This window comes from Pangasianodon hypophthalmus, chromosome 9 (assembly GCF_027358585.1).
Source record: "Pangasianodon hypophthalmus isolate fPanHyp1 chromosome 9, fPanHyp1.pri, whole genome shotgun sequence".
Taxonomy (NCBI): Eukaryota; Metazoa; Chordata; class Actinopteri; order Siluriformes; family Pangasiidae; genus Pangasianodon; species Pangasianodon hypophthalmus.
Window position 1 is genome coordinate 19,441,382 of NC_069718.1, and position 15,013 is coordinate 19,456,394.

Here is a 15,013-nt window from a genome sequence, read left to right on the forward strand (position 1 = left end):
CGCGAATCTTTTTGCGGTCTGGGCTTGCTGTTCATATGTATCTAGCTGGGAAGCCCTTACCCCAAAAAGCATTTGCGGAAGACGCATTCGGCGAATTTACATCGGAAGAAGCTTCCCAGACCCCTTGGACATTATATGATTATAGTCACTATTATTATTATTATTATTTTTATTATTATTATTATTATTATTATTATTGTGTACCTTATTTGAGGATTTTTTTTTCATTGCCGCTGTGTGTTGCGGCTCCAATGTGAAAGCCGAACTTTTTCACCACTCCAGAGTTAAGACTATCTGGCGTCTCAATTGCCAGAACGCTTTTCTATCGTGAATGCGATTGCAGAAAGTCACCCAAACATCACAGATCCACCAACGGGTTTCCAGCTCGCACGTGGGAAAACACAGAGGTCCATTCGGGGGTTGGAGGGTGGAGGGCGGGTGGAGTAGGCTTGGGTATCTTGTTTGGATACCTTGAAGGGAAAAACTGTTTAAATGACCCCACCCCTTCTGCAACAATATTTACACACGTTTAGTTACTATTATAGAGGCACACCGATTTATGGTACCATAAGTAGCTTTTAAATGATCAGCATATAAATAACAGGGTACCAACGTGTGGAAGTACAGGCGTCACTGAGAGTCTGTACGTCATTCTAGGGGCCCCGAGAAGATTCCTCCCTTCCAGTAATTCATTTCTCTGTCTCTCTCTCTCTCTCACACACACACACACACACACTCACACACACATATGGCTCACGGCAGTTGTAACACCCCTGTGAAATCAGAAATCAGACTCCCCATCATCTCCAGTTCATACAATCATTCCCCGTCACTGAGTAACCCTACACTCATGCTAATAAAGATTTTGACAACTGTCTGGAGCTAAGGAAGCAAGTTTGTATGTGTGTGTGTGTGTGTGTGTGTGTGTGTGTGTGTGTGTGAGAGAGAGGAATAGAGAGAGAGAGAGAGTGAGTGTATGCGTGTGTGTGTGTGTGTGTGTGTGTGAGTGTATGCGTGTGTGTGTGTGTCTCAGAGTCACAATGACTCTAAAGACGTGCTCTCTGCATGTCCAATGAGCCGCCACAACTTACATAACTTGTGGCTATAATTTTTTTCCTCGTGGGAACCTCTTCAATTGTGGCTACGATTTAACCTTACAGTGGCCCCTAAGTGAAAACACTTGGATTATTTAGTGACCTAGATGGAAGACTGGCGTTATTTAAAGCAAGTCTAGCTGTTACGTGACCATAATCTCGCTGTCGATTATGATCACGTTAGGCCTTCTGATGTAGACAAGAAAAAGAAACCTTTTCATCTCTCAATTTCCATTAAACTTATATGACCACTCATGAGTAGGTTGTAGACACTATACTCAATTCTGTCTCTATTAATGTAAACAACCAATATTCCTTTCTTTTTTGGCAATCAAACCCTGGATTTAGCATATGATGGCCTCGAATAAGACGACTTGGCTTGCATTCTTTTGTGCATATGAACAGTTGGCCAATGAAAACGCACGAGGGCATCTAAAGTTAGTAAAGGCAAGTGCTCTCCATAATGCAATCGAACAAACTTAACTAATCGAGCCTGCACTGGATCAGTCAAAACATTTATTTTGAACAGAAATGAATATGGTTACATTCACAACATTCTATAAGAGCCAAATGGCTCCCAGAAATGAGAAGATGAGTTATCATTAAATTCAGCTCTGTCTCTTCTGAGCTGGCCACATTGTGTTTAGTGTTAACAGCATGGGCTCATAACTGAAAACAGCATCAATCAGATACATACGTAAGCAACAAAAAAAGGGGGGGAAACGGTGTATATAGGCCTAAATCCTGGGTGAACCGCGGCCGTTTAGACACTCCACTACATCATGAACTTCCCTGGACCAAACAACATGTAGTGTCATGACGCATCACTCTCGAGGGGCTCCAAACACGTTTTGTTGGTTTATTAATAGAAATAGCATTTTCCCTGAAACGTGACACCTGACAGAGTGTAGTGATGCAACACTTTTTTTTAAATTAAAGTGAACATAGCATAACCCTCACATCAGAGATCATGTCTAGTGTGTATTAGGTCAAACTGTTTGCTTATTACTTGTCATCATATAAGTTGTATCTTGTAGTAAGGGTGCAGAGAAGTTCTATGCAATGTTCCTCACGCTCGCTTCTTCATGTCGTCTCTCGTCTGTGCTTGCAATTCTTAAATACAAATTTCCAGCCTGACAAAGGAAGAGAAGGAGCTAAAAATATATGCATTGTTATTTAAAAAAAAAAAAAAAAAAAAAAAAAAAAACTATACCTTAGCGTATGAGTGTCGTGTGAGTTAATTACAGATTATCCACTCTGCTTTGTTTAAAGAAAGACAGAAAGAAAAACTTTTATTATCTCATTAGGCGCAATAACAAATATTAAAGACTTATATCATATTTTTTGGAAGAATATAGTTGAAATGTGAGTTAATGACCCCGAGCGCATCCTCCGACATGCGCGCGCACGTATCAACCCCTGTGTGTCCAAATGGGTACAGCACACAAACTCATTTGCTGCTGTATGATTGTGAGTTGTAATAAATTGTAACCTGTGTGTGTGTGTGTGTGTGTGTGTGTGTCCACAGAGGCAAAGTCGTTATCCGTGACTCGATGAAGCGCAGAACTTTATCACTGCTTTCTATATTTATACCGAAGAAAAAAGATAAGGATGTCATATATGTGATGATGTATACCTATCTGTGATGATGTGTATGTATATGTGTCATATATGTGATGATATATACCTATATGTGTCATATATGTGATGATGGGAGGTGAGGGATGTAGGCTGTACTGTTCACTCTAGATTTTGGTCATCCAGTTAAATACTGCAGACTTTGCCCTTTTTATATTCACACTCAAGGCTAAAGTGTGTTTTGTTTCTTTTGTAGGGTTTAGAAAAACCTCTGGAAGGAATCTAGACGTACAGATGCCTCAGCGTCTTCTTCCGTGCTGCCCCATGCCCATTGTTCACCTTGGCCTCTGTAAGTGTTTTATTATTAAAAATCAAGCTATTGCTTTCTCTCTTCTTTCTCATGAATACATTGTATTCCATTGCTCCTTCTGTAAGTAACATTTCTGTATCTCATTTGGTTAATGCCAAATGTGATGTGAACATGCTCTATAGATATGGCGTCCAGTAGGAAGATTAAAGTTAAGTTAATTAGCTAGATCAGTCTGTGACACTTTCATTTTTTTTTATAAAAAAAGGGGCATATAGAATGCATATGAAGTGGCCCAGTCAGGGAATTGTCTATCACTGATAGTATCAGAGCTGGGTGTGGTCCACATATTAAGTGCCCTTGTAATTCATACTGTCTGAGGTTTATCATATATATAACAGAGTTTGAAACACATATGTCATTTGGGTGAACAGTGCTAAATATGATGATATTTTTAGCAGCCGATTAGATAATGTGCACTTTTACACCATAATGACAGTGAGAATCATCCTCTCACCTTTCAGCATTTCAGCCTTGATTGTTCAAATACAATTTATTTTTGTGCATTTTGTACTTAATATGCTATTTAATGAAAAATACTATTACAAGAGCATGTACACACACACACACACACACACTCACACACACTCACACACACTCACACAAGCATGCATGCGCGACGGACGACTATCACGTCATGATGGCCTGGCTGAAGGCCTCACTTGAGAAGCATGAGTGAGGATATGTTACAAAAGATGCCTGTCACAATTTTAATATTTAGCTTTAACATATAGGGCCCAATTATCTTTTAACAATCCTGAGTATTTCTGTACCTCAGAAAGGGTATACACTACCAGTCAGATGTTCAGACACACCTTCCCATGGAAGGGGTTTCTTCATTTTTATTATTGTCTCTTATTTTAGAACAATAATGAAGACATTAACACTATAAACACACATGGGGTGATCAGGAAAAAAATATTTAATATTTTAAATTCTTATAGATTCAGTATTCCTGATGAAGCCTTGCACACTCTTGGCATTTTCTAAACCAGATTCATGAGGTACCTTCACCCAGGAGGCTTTTCTTAAAGTTCCCAAATAGGCTGAGCACTTGTTGAGTGCCTGTTCTAAGTTCTAAATGAACTTGCTTGGGGAAACAATTTAATTTTAATTAAAAACTACTTGTTTTAATTTTGCCAAAAATAAATTTATACATGTCCACAGGCACTAAACGTTTACCATAATGTCTTTAAGACAAAAAATTATACATATTCAATCACGTGTGCCCAGACGTTTCACTGGTAGTGTATGTGAAATGTATATGGAATATATATTTCATATATGTGGAAAAAAATCTTGCAGCTGCATGGACAGTTTTTGATGTTCATCCACAAACCAAGTCCTTTAATATGGAACTTACACCACACTGGAACTATTGAACTATATGAGACATAAGGAGCTTGTCATGGTGGGGATTAGTGAGTCTCTTACTGTGCTGGTAAAGTCTTTCATTTTTGCAAAAACTTGTTTTAACATCCATAAAATAAGTGACTCCATAAATCAATTCAACTGAAAAATGTAATAGGAAGAATTTTTCGGGAAGCGATGTATATGTTTTTAATGTATTTAAACACACTTCTGAGGAAGACATTGTTTCAAGCTGTTGTAGCTCATTTCAGTGAAAAAAAAATCTTTCAGTTTTCTGCTTCTCTCGACGTCTAAACAGCTCAGTGAGGGTCCAGTTCTCTGAGGTACAAGACAGGAACTCAGTGCTCTCCACTGCTCCCATTATTCATTCATTCATCTGTTATAACTGCTTTATCCTGGTCAGGGACACTGTGGATCCAGAGCCTATCCCAGGAACACTGGGTGAGAAGTACACCCCAAATGAGTCCATTGTAGGGGAATATGCACACATTCACACACTCATTCACATCCAGGGGTAATTTAGTGTAGCCACTCCACTTATGTGCATGTTTTTGGGAGGTTGGAGGAAACTGGATTACCTGAAGGAAACTCACACATACACAGGGAGAACAAGTGAAACTCTGCACCGACAGGAACCTGAACTCAGAACTGAACTGGAGCTGTGAGGCGGCAACCATGCTGCCTGCTCTCATCGTGAAATGGTTCAAACCTCTTCATGCAAAACGTAGCATAACCTCACCAAGCAAATATCTATTAGAGAACAACATAATAGCCTTTAATTAATAGAAAAAAGCATGCACATGATCTGGGGACGTCACAAAAGAAAAAAGTTGGCATTGCAGGTGTTAAGCCTATTCAACCCCAGAGCAAATAAATCTTTTTGGCACAGTTTTGTTTAGGGTTACTTTAATGTAAAACATGTTGTTATCTAAATGCATTAATTTTGTCTTTCTTCTAATGTTTCTGACTTAAATCTCTTTTCAATGTCTTTTTCTAGATGGTGAAACCTGGAGGTCTGAAGATTCACAAAGTCATCTGAGGCACTACATTCAAGTTTCTGCTTTCATCAGCAGTAAATGGTACAGTACCTTTCAACATATCAATCCTTACTTACAAATATGTTGACTTCATATTTATCTGTGGCTTGCAAGAGGTATTCAGTGTTTTAATTAGAAAAGGTAAAGCCTATACTGATATGCTTTGCTATTAAATCTCTTATCAATTTTTATTATTCATATATACATTTTATACACTGACAGGGCCAATGGATAGTTTATTAATTGTCCCCGGACAAATAGACTAAGACGTCAGCTTGCACTATAAAGAGTGGAACGATTTCATGTTTATACTTTTACCTTTTTGTCGGTGTGTGGGCTAGTCCCTATTACTAAAAAGAAGGCTAATACTCACGACTAGAGGAAGTCAAAGTGTTCTTTACAAGTTTGAACATATGAGTCAGAGAAGGTGCGACGGATGAGTCAGAAACACAGTGAATTTGGAAACAGAGAGCGTCCTCTGCTACTTTTGAGGGGGTCCTGAGACTGGATCTGGTGCATTTTCTAGAGACTGCTCAAAATAAATGTGCTTATAACGATAATGCAAGTACACAATACAGTTTTAAAACAAATTTTACGTCTTATTCAGTCTTTTGTATGACTAGTGTAAGAGCGGCTGTGCACCCAAGCAACTTTAATTTTATTGCTTCTGTGGAATTTGTATGTAATACAAATATATATCATACGTTATACGTTATACCTAGTTGCATGTAATCTAGTTGAATAGTTTTGATAACAGTGTATAGGATCATTAGTCACGCATGGACAGGACTTTAAGCGTGAACTAAAAGAGGCATTCAGATCAAACTTTGATGGGACAGATTCATATAAATGCAAGGATAACATTTTCATATTATTTACATTAATGATAAATTATGGGCATTTTTTCCCTCAGTAACATTCTTCTCTACTAATGGACAGATTACTGAATGAAATAATGACTGTTCACTGCAATTATTTAAACCCCACTATTCATCCCCAAAAGAAGATGAGTTCTTTTTGAGTCTGGCTCCTGTCAAGGTGTCTTCCTCATGTCGTCTCAGGGAGTTTTCCTTGCCACTGCCACCTCTGGCTTGTTCATTAGGGATTTCTCATCCAGATGTAAAGCCACTTTGTAGCAAGGTCTATTATTAAAAGCACTGTACGAATAAAATTGAATTGATCAAATTAATATCTAATGATTTGAATTCTAGATGCCACAGATGCCAAAGTATACAAAAGGTTATATTACGTACTCAAGTGTATAATATGCTTTCACGTACATGAAACTTTTTTAAAAACATGTTTATCATAGAATTTTTAAACCTCCGATTTAAATACATTCTTTATTAATATTTGTAAGCTATTCATTCTAAATAAATAAAGAGTGAATAAAATTAACACATTGTATTATGATTGCAGGACAAAAAAACAGTGTCATGATAGTGTTGCATAAGCAGACATACAGTCGTAGTTTATATTTGAGTGTGCCAAGAGCATGATATAATAAGTATCAGTAAATATGATGAAATACACATAAACTCTAAATCAGTGTTGAATTTAATACGTAAAACTAATGAAGCAGAGCGAAGCTACATTTTTGGATTTATAGAACACTTATCTGCCTCATGTAGTGTGATGTAAGACGTGTATATAAATGTATTACTGGGTATGTATTTATTTAGATATGTATTAATTTTCACATGTCAGTTGTAGGACATTTCTGAGCGCCAAGTATCCTGTTGCAGTACCCTATCGTGTTTCTACAGAGCGCACAGAGAGCAAGACAGAGGAAGGGACGATATGGACGATATGTGCTGAGATTCAGAATAAAGAGGATGAATCAGTCAACACAGATAATCTGCTACCCATTTACCTCAAAGCAAACCTGCAGACAAAATAATAAAATAGTACTTAAAATGCTAAAAATATTTTAGTTTCAGTTGCAAATTCTCATAGTCTTGTATATGTCTGAGTGCACACTGTCTGTGTGCACCATTCTTTTACTAATAGCATTATTTCTTTAAAGTCTTCAGTAAAATTAATAAAGCAAATTCTACCCTAATAAAAGAAGTCAGAATATCCTAGTCTCTACACTAAACACATTTAAAGGACAACAGCTCTCACTTTAGCATGACCTTTATTATCAGTCAGCAAAATATACATATAATGTATGCCTTAAAATGTATTTAACAGCACTTCGTAAAATAACTCTGAACGTAGAGAATAAGGCTATAGGTGATAAAACACTTTGAATAGAGAATGTAAAGGACACCAGACAAACACACAGAAAAGGGGCCCCATAGTTCTGTCATAAGAGTAACCAATGCCTTTCTGTCAATAACTTGATTCAAAGTGTAGTAATTTTATTAATTCAAATTCAGTTAATGTGCCCATTAATAAATTACATTCAGTAGACTCTGTTTTGGTTATAAGGCTTTTCCTTACTGATTCATTCAGGGTTAGCATATGGGCTGACTTGTAAACTGCGGCACCCAGGTTGTTTGACACTTTTATTTTCAGCTAAGCACATTTGCAGATTTGAGAGATTAGGGAGATATTTGTGTTTTTAAAAAATTCAGGAAAAAAGATTATAGCTGCATTGCTGAAAATAGCGTTGCTGATTAGTTGTTATGCTAAAAAATGTATTATTATAGATAGTTTGAAAACTTTGTCTTGTTTGTCTTACTGATAGAAAGTTTGAAAGAATGTTCAGAAGTGTTCTGTTGATCTATAGAAAACAGAGGTCTGAGCAGGAGGATTAAAAAGTGTGGTAGCTGTGTTTTGGTAGCAGTATATTTATATTTATATATGTACTGTGCATGGCTTTGTCATGTCTTAGACATAAAGCAAGTCCAGTTTGAATATAAGGTTATATGTTGGGGTGTGCATTTCTAATAACTAATAAATAAATTAGAAATAAATTAGATGGAGTATTGTGAGGTGTTAACGTAGTAATGGTGGTGGGTGCAATAAGAATAATTACATAGAAAACTGCCTATATTAGGTATATACAATATATATATAATGAAGTTTGATGCAAATTCTTCACATTGTTTTGAGGCAGAATCATACTGCATAGAGATGGTTCTGCTGTCGACTGACTCTGTTGTTACTGAGACAGATGTAGCCAGAACGACCGTCATGAGCAGCCATTTTAGTGAGCATGTGTGCTGCATGGAGACCTACGTATGCATGCCTGTGTATTAGAGTGTGTTTTTAGTAAAAACTAGTGTTGTAAATTTATACTCTCTTATGTGTACAAATGGATCAGTTGTATTTCTGGGGCTTTTTAGTACATTTGTTTGAAAAAGAGCTTGCCTTTTGTGTGTGTATCTGTGTGTGTCAGTGTGTTTGTGTGTTTGTTTGTATAACTTAGACCTAACATTTTAACTATGACCATGGAAAAAGCATGTATGTCTGTAGATGAGTGAAAATCTATATTTAAGGCACAGAAACTTTGATTGGTGTGTCTGTGACTTCAAGGACAGACAGATGAGTATTTGCTTGAGAGGATAATGATTACAGCAGGTACCGTGCTGTAGTCCTGCCATTTTAGGTATCACTGGTAAATATGGATTTACTAGTACCTTTAGATTTTCCTAAAGAAAAAGTTTTAACCTTTAAAATACAATTGTAGTTGTGCTGATAAAGCGTTATGCCAAGAGTGCATTTTAAGTGGCATTTAAGGTCTCTGACCACAACGTCGTCTCGGTGTGTGCACAATTATTAAATTATTATCAAGACAACTATGTGTACAATCTAGAGAAGTATCCTGTACCATTATATAAGTTTAAGTATGTATCTGAGATTAGAGCTCTCTTCAAATAAAGCTTAAGGTTTTAGTTTTAAAACTATTACCTGTGGAAGGTGTGTTTTTATCTCAGTAAAGACGTGACTACACTCACTGACCCAAATATCCGCAAGTTAATTATATATTATTGATTAGAAAAAATCTAAAATTGTTTTAAAGCAAAATGATTCATGTATGTACACAGAAAAATATGTGCACATTAATGTATGGCACACATATATTCTATAGAAGATGAATCATCAAATATTTATTTGTGCTTGTTAATACAGGGAAGTAAATTATCACCATTACTGTTACATGCAAATGTATATATTAGTGATTACTATAAAAAATCATGTGTTCATGCATACTGCTTGTTGGTGTGTGTGTGTGTGTGTGTGAGTGGGAGAGAAGGAGGACAGGAGGACATAGTTGCCCACACGTATCCCTATGCATGTATAGTTGCTGTTGTTGTTGTTGTGTGTGTGTGTGTATATGTGTATATATATATATATATATATAGAGAGAGAGAGAGAGAGAGAGAGAGAGAGAGAGAGAGTTTAAAGGCTGCATTTATACATGTGTTAGATTGAGGTTCTTTAAAACATAATCCAAAACTTGCACATGGATTTTATCAGGAGGCAATATAGATACATTATGATTCTTATTATTATAAATCATATTATTTATCTCCTCCTAATAGGGAGGAGTGTCACTGAGGCTGTTTAGATCCAGGAATAGTGCCTTCATTGGCACCGTTTGTTTTTTAGTGCTCAACAGTTAATTAAGTGCTTAAATTGCATATTTTACACTAAAGTGTTTGTCAGTCTGGGGTTTTTGTGTCACAACTATGGTTTTAGTGATTTTTAAACACAATTGTTACAATCTGAGTCAAATAAATACTATTTAACAGTTTAGGTTTAGGTTTAATCCGGCACACAATACCTGATAGCCTAGATAGAAAATATCAACTGTAAAAAAACATTTGCAGTATCTATTTTCTTTTTTATTCTTTTTATGTCATGCAGTGTGCCACTCAGCTGTGAGCTCATGTCATTTCCACACTGGTATTTTGTTGCTTTCATTTTAAAGCTTCAATAACATGAATGTCATCCTAAAGTCTGTTAAAATCCTGCTATTTAAGCAGAAAGGGATGGTTTTTTTTTTGTAGTTCTGTGTTCTGTTTCTTTTTTTGTACGTTTGTGTAAGTGCATGTGCATGTGCATGTGCATGTGCACGTGCATGTCTGCATCCGTCTGTCCATGAGTATCAAAAAGCGTGCACATTACATTCATATGCCTCTTTATTTCCTTCCTTTTTTGCCCTAGATAACACCTAAACAGTCATGTGGTTAGGTATTTGCAGGACAGTTTATGCAAGTTACATGTTTATACAACTTCCTAGCTCTGTACAAAGCTACATTATATTACTGTATATTACTGTACCAGGTCTATCTGTTCTGCTGTATGAGTGCTTTAAAAATACAAATATACAAATCTCAGAATTATCGCAGGACTTTCTGAGGACTTGAAACTCAAAATAACATCCTAGCATGAAAAGTCAGTAAAAAAAAATGATTATGAATATTCTTTGTTTTAAAAGAAGTGGTAAGAAAAGTGAAAGACAAGACGTCATTTTTTTTTAATATGTTCTGTTCATGTTTTTGCAGGAAGTCATTTAAGAAAATCCACAAGAAGATGGATCTGCCTCGTGCAATCTGTTTATCTCGGTTCCATATGTCAAGAGGCCATTTCTGCAGCTTAATCAAGGAACAAGATGACAGAGTCTTAACAGATATTTAAACTTCTGCTTCTAAAAGCTCTGATATGCTTGGATATCTCTAACTGGTAATTGGTGGACATTGTAGTCTTTATCGTTTTATGGAAATTTGATCATGTTTGGTGCCATGTCAATTTAGAGAGACTAGGAGAGAGGGCCTACCAGGTTTTAATCTAGAGCATATAACAAAAAATGAAAGATTAAATAAATACATGCAGAGTTGCTTAAAGCTATTTTTAGGGTTTTGTTTCTTATTTCTCATATATTTACAACTGTTGAAAGGTGACAGTTTCACACACACTGTAAGCCCATTATTTGAATATGTCAGCAAGTTCTGTTGTACTACAAACTGTTAAAAGGGCTCTGCTAAAACTTGTATTAAGGGGTGTATTAATAGAAAAGTGTGGTTTTAGGGCAATTGGACTGTGTGATTATATGGTAGATGAAGGACAACGTGGCCATCATGAGCAGCCATTTCAATAAATGGAGAATGCCAGAAGTGACTGTTATTGCATGTGTGAGAGATTTAGTATGTTAAGGCATACGTTTGAGCACGAAGGTGTGCACCCATATATAGTGTGTATAAGTGTCTGTGGAAGTGTGCCTGTAAAAGAGACGATGTGCATGTGCCCGTGTCTGGGTTTGTCTGCTAGTTTTGGTCATAGAATATAAGTCCCTGTGTACAAGGAAAAGATCATATAGTAAGGTTACCACACGAGTGTGCCAACAATTACGTGTGTGTGTGTGTGTGTGTGTGTGTGTGTTTCTCTTGGTGTCTGTATTGGCCGTTGCATCACCGACAAAGTTTGGAGTTGAATGTGTTCAGGATCTGTGGGATTTAAAACATTTTAAATATACATACATTTTAAATGTATTTTACTTGATATTTTATTTGTATTGGAATAAGACTGACTCTCATAATGTAGAAATATGTGCATTTACCATGGTGTCTTTCTGCTTGTCCAGAGCAGATTTGTGATTTTAGGCGTTTTCATCAGCTTGTCATTTGCAGTGTTTATAAACACTGACACTGGCATAACATAGTGATCAGTGTATTTCCATTACATAGGTTAGAGGAAACGTAAATATGTATGACCATGTGACTGTACATTTAAGTTGACCCTTATAAGCAATCAGTGTTTATATTTATCAATACTGAGTTGTTAAAAATATTTTAATGCTAATGTTTTATTCGTAAACTAAGTGTAAGATGTCCCCATGTTCAAAATAATGTATTGTGATTATTTATTATATAAATATATATGGACGCATGTGCTGTGTGTGTGTGTGTGTATAGGCCTGAATGTGTGTGAAGTTTGCTGTATTTGTGATTTACATGAGAAGATGCAGAATTCTTCTCTGAGTGTGTATGCGGGTTATCATGACTCAGTATGTATACTGTAATATAAGGAGACTGTAAGGTGCTTGCATACAGAAGTTCAGGTAAAGACAAACAGTACTCTTAGGAATTTTTCTGATTATGTAACTGCAGTTTTATGTGTAAAATGTAGTGTCGTATATATTTTTGTAGACGTATAAGTTTTGCTGTAATATGTGAAAATATGAGCTAATCATTATTGCTTGTACGGTTAATATCTTTAAATGTAAAATGGAAGGAAATATTATTTTATATATTATTGCAACCTGTGGGCGTTCTTAAAGATGATGTGCAATGTTCTATATGTGTGTGTGTATGCATATGTATCTGTCTCTTTGTGTGTGTGTGTGCATATATGTCTGTGTTTGTTTGTTGCTGGAAAAAAAATCACTGGAATAATATAACATAATTGTCTATTATTTGCTGGTGTTGTTATCGACGTTTAATTATTCCTTTGTATGTGTTTGGTTTTCTTTGCATCAGAAATCTTCTTTGCACCATGCTGAACAAAATCCTGTGGTTGTGTATCTGCAGAAAGCTAAAAGTGAGGATATAAGCAGGTACGTCCAGCATTATCAGGATCAGGAGCCTCTGACTCTATATATAATTTTGCCACTACAATCAGCAGTGCTATGAAAGCATGACTGTACAGAAATACTCAACATGTAATATGTACACATTTGTTTCTAATTATAGGTATTAAACAATTACAGCCTGGTATGTAGAACGTGATGTTTATATTTTGATGTGAAATGTGAAATTATAAGCAGATAATCAGGCTATTTATTGTTCTGTTTATTTGTTTTATTCATGAAATGAGACGTTATAATTCACAAATGTGATATTTTTCAAGTTGTAAAGAGCAAACAATCTTTTGACTTTGCAATTGTCATTTTTTCATCTGTTTGTACAGATGACCGTCATGAACACGTGCACAGGGATTTGGATAACTGCACTGAAATTCATTTAGGACTGTTCTATACTCGTCCAGGGCAGCTGGTTAATTAAGGACCAATTTGACACCGTCAGGTATTTAAGTCTCTGTCTCTATAGGGCTTGCGTTTGGAGCAGCATGCAGACATTGAGAACATTGCCATTTCCCGTCGTTTCTTGATGCATATGATGTGTGTGGTATTTTAAAAAAATAATAGGAATAAAAACAAAAAAGCAGAATAAGGTAATGACCAAGACGTATGCTGATCTAAGCTCTGGAGGATGAAGTAAAACATTGACATTCTGAATTTGGCTTATAGAGCACGACTCTGTGTGTGTGTGTGTGTGTGTGTGTGTGTGTGTGTGTGTGTGTGTGTGTGTGTGTGTGTGTTCGTCTGTAAGTAGTGTGGCAGGGACAATATTGAGTGGTAGGATGCAGGGTCTCAAACGTTATCCTAGAGGACAATAAGTGTTTTCTGTGCAAAGGTGTTAATGGCTGTGGTAGGACGATGCTTACAAAAATAAGTCTTTGTTGCTGTAGACTAAATGTCATGGCAATACTGAATCTAGAGAATTTATAAGATGTAATCCATGCAAAAGTGGTTCGTTAGACCTGAATACATGGCTATTTTGAGGACTTTTGTCTGAAAGGATAGACAAGAAGTCACAAGTCACGTTTCTGGGTTAATGTTGAGAAGGTCGCTGTCCACTGCAAAGGTGCTGATAACAAAAACCTGCACACAGACATTATATTTCAGTGCGTTCTTGTCAAACTATACGTTAGGTAAATTGTCTATAATTGTTTTATTGCTTACTACAGGCTGTAGTGATGTTAAGGTGTGATACAGACACACTGTACGTTGTAGTCCTAACAATGTGCACGACTTAAAATCAATTACATCCTCAGGCATAGTGTCCAAAAAAGAATTTCATCGAGAGGCACGTAGACAATTGCAGAGGTAATGCACAAAAGAGTCAGAAAGCAGGAGAAAGGTGAGAACTGGGAATACATCGATACTGCAGGTGGGGTGAGAGTAGCTCAGGGCGAGGATGTGTGTGTATGTGTGTGTGTGTGTGTGTGTGTGTGTGCATGTACCCTTTGGGTGGAGTATCTGTAAAATACTGAATAAGAATGACTTTCTTTAACAAAAAAATAAGCAAGAGGCAATCTTTGGAACAAAGCCAAGTCTGTACGTCTGAACACACACTATAATCCACACTGTAATCCAAACCTCAGCTGTAGTATCAGTGTCTCTGACAATATGAGAGGATATTTTGCTTAATATATACATATATATTAATGTATAGGCAATATAGCCAATGTACTGATCTATTACATAATATGAGGCTGAAAATTGCGCTGTTCAAACGCTGGAATTGTAAAATGCAATAATTTCTGTATCAGTGTTGCTGTTCTTTGTATCTTACATGTGCAAAGCAGAGGAAATTCTAACACTCCTGTCGTGCAAGTCGTGTAGTCTGTGAGATAATGTCCTGTTTGTTGGGGTGCGTGCATTACAAATTTGGATCCAGAGATATATGCTGTATTATATATTTTAAGGTTTTGGTTTTAATGTATTTTGGCATAGTGGTATTGTATCATTTGTCATTATTTAATATCTTTATTTCTTGTTTTGCTGTCATGTTTGAGTTCAAATAAATAAAGCTTGTTTTGAATTGTGCACA

General features: G+C 36.3%; 1 long non-coding RNA gene across 6 annotated transcripts in view; it reads left to right on the plus strand.

Moving 5' to 3' along the window:
- Window positions 1-15,013, plus strand: part of LOC113530068 (uncharacterized) — a 19,530-nt gene extending 4,517 nt beyond the window's left edge. For 3 of the 6 annotated variants that reach the window (XR_008302272.1, XR_008302274.1, XR_008302271.1), the window contains 3 exons: window positions 2,929-3,021; window positions 5,408-5,489; window positions 10,907-15,013. This is a non-coding gene — a long non-coding RNA (uncharacterized LOC113530068). The remainder of the gene's footprint in view (window positions 1-2,928; window positions 3,022-5,407; window positions 5,490-10,906) is intronic. The other 3 variants (XR_008302275.1, XR_008302276.1, XR_008302273.1) reach the window with 3 other exon arrangements.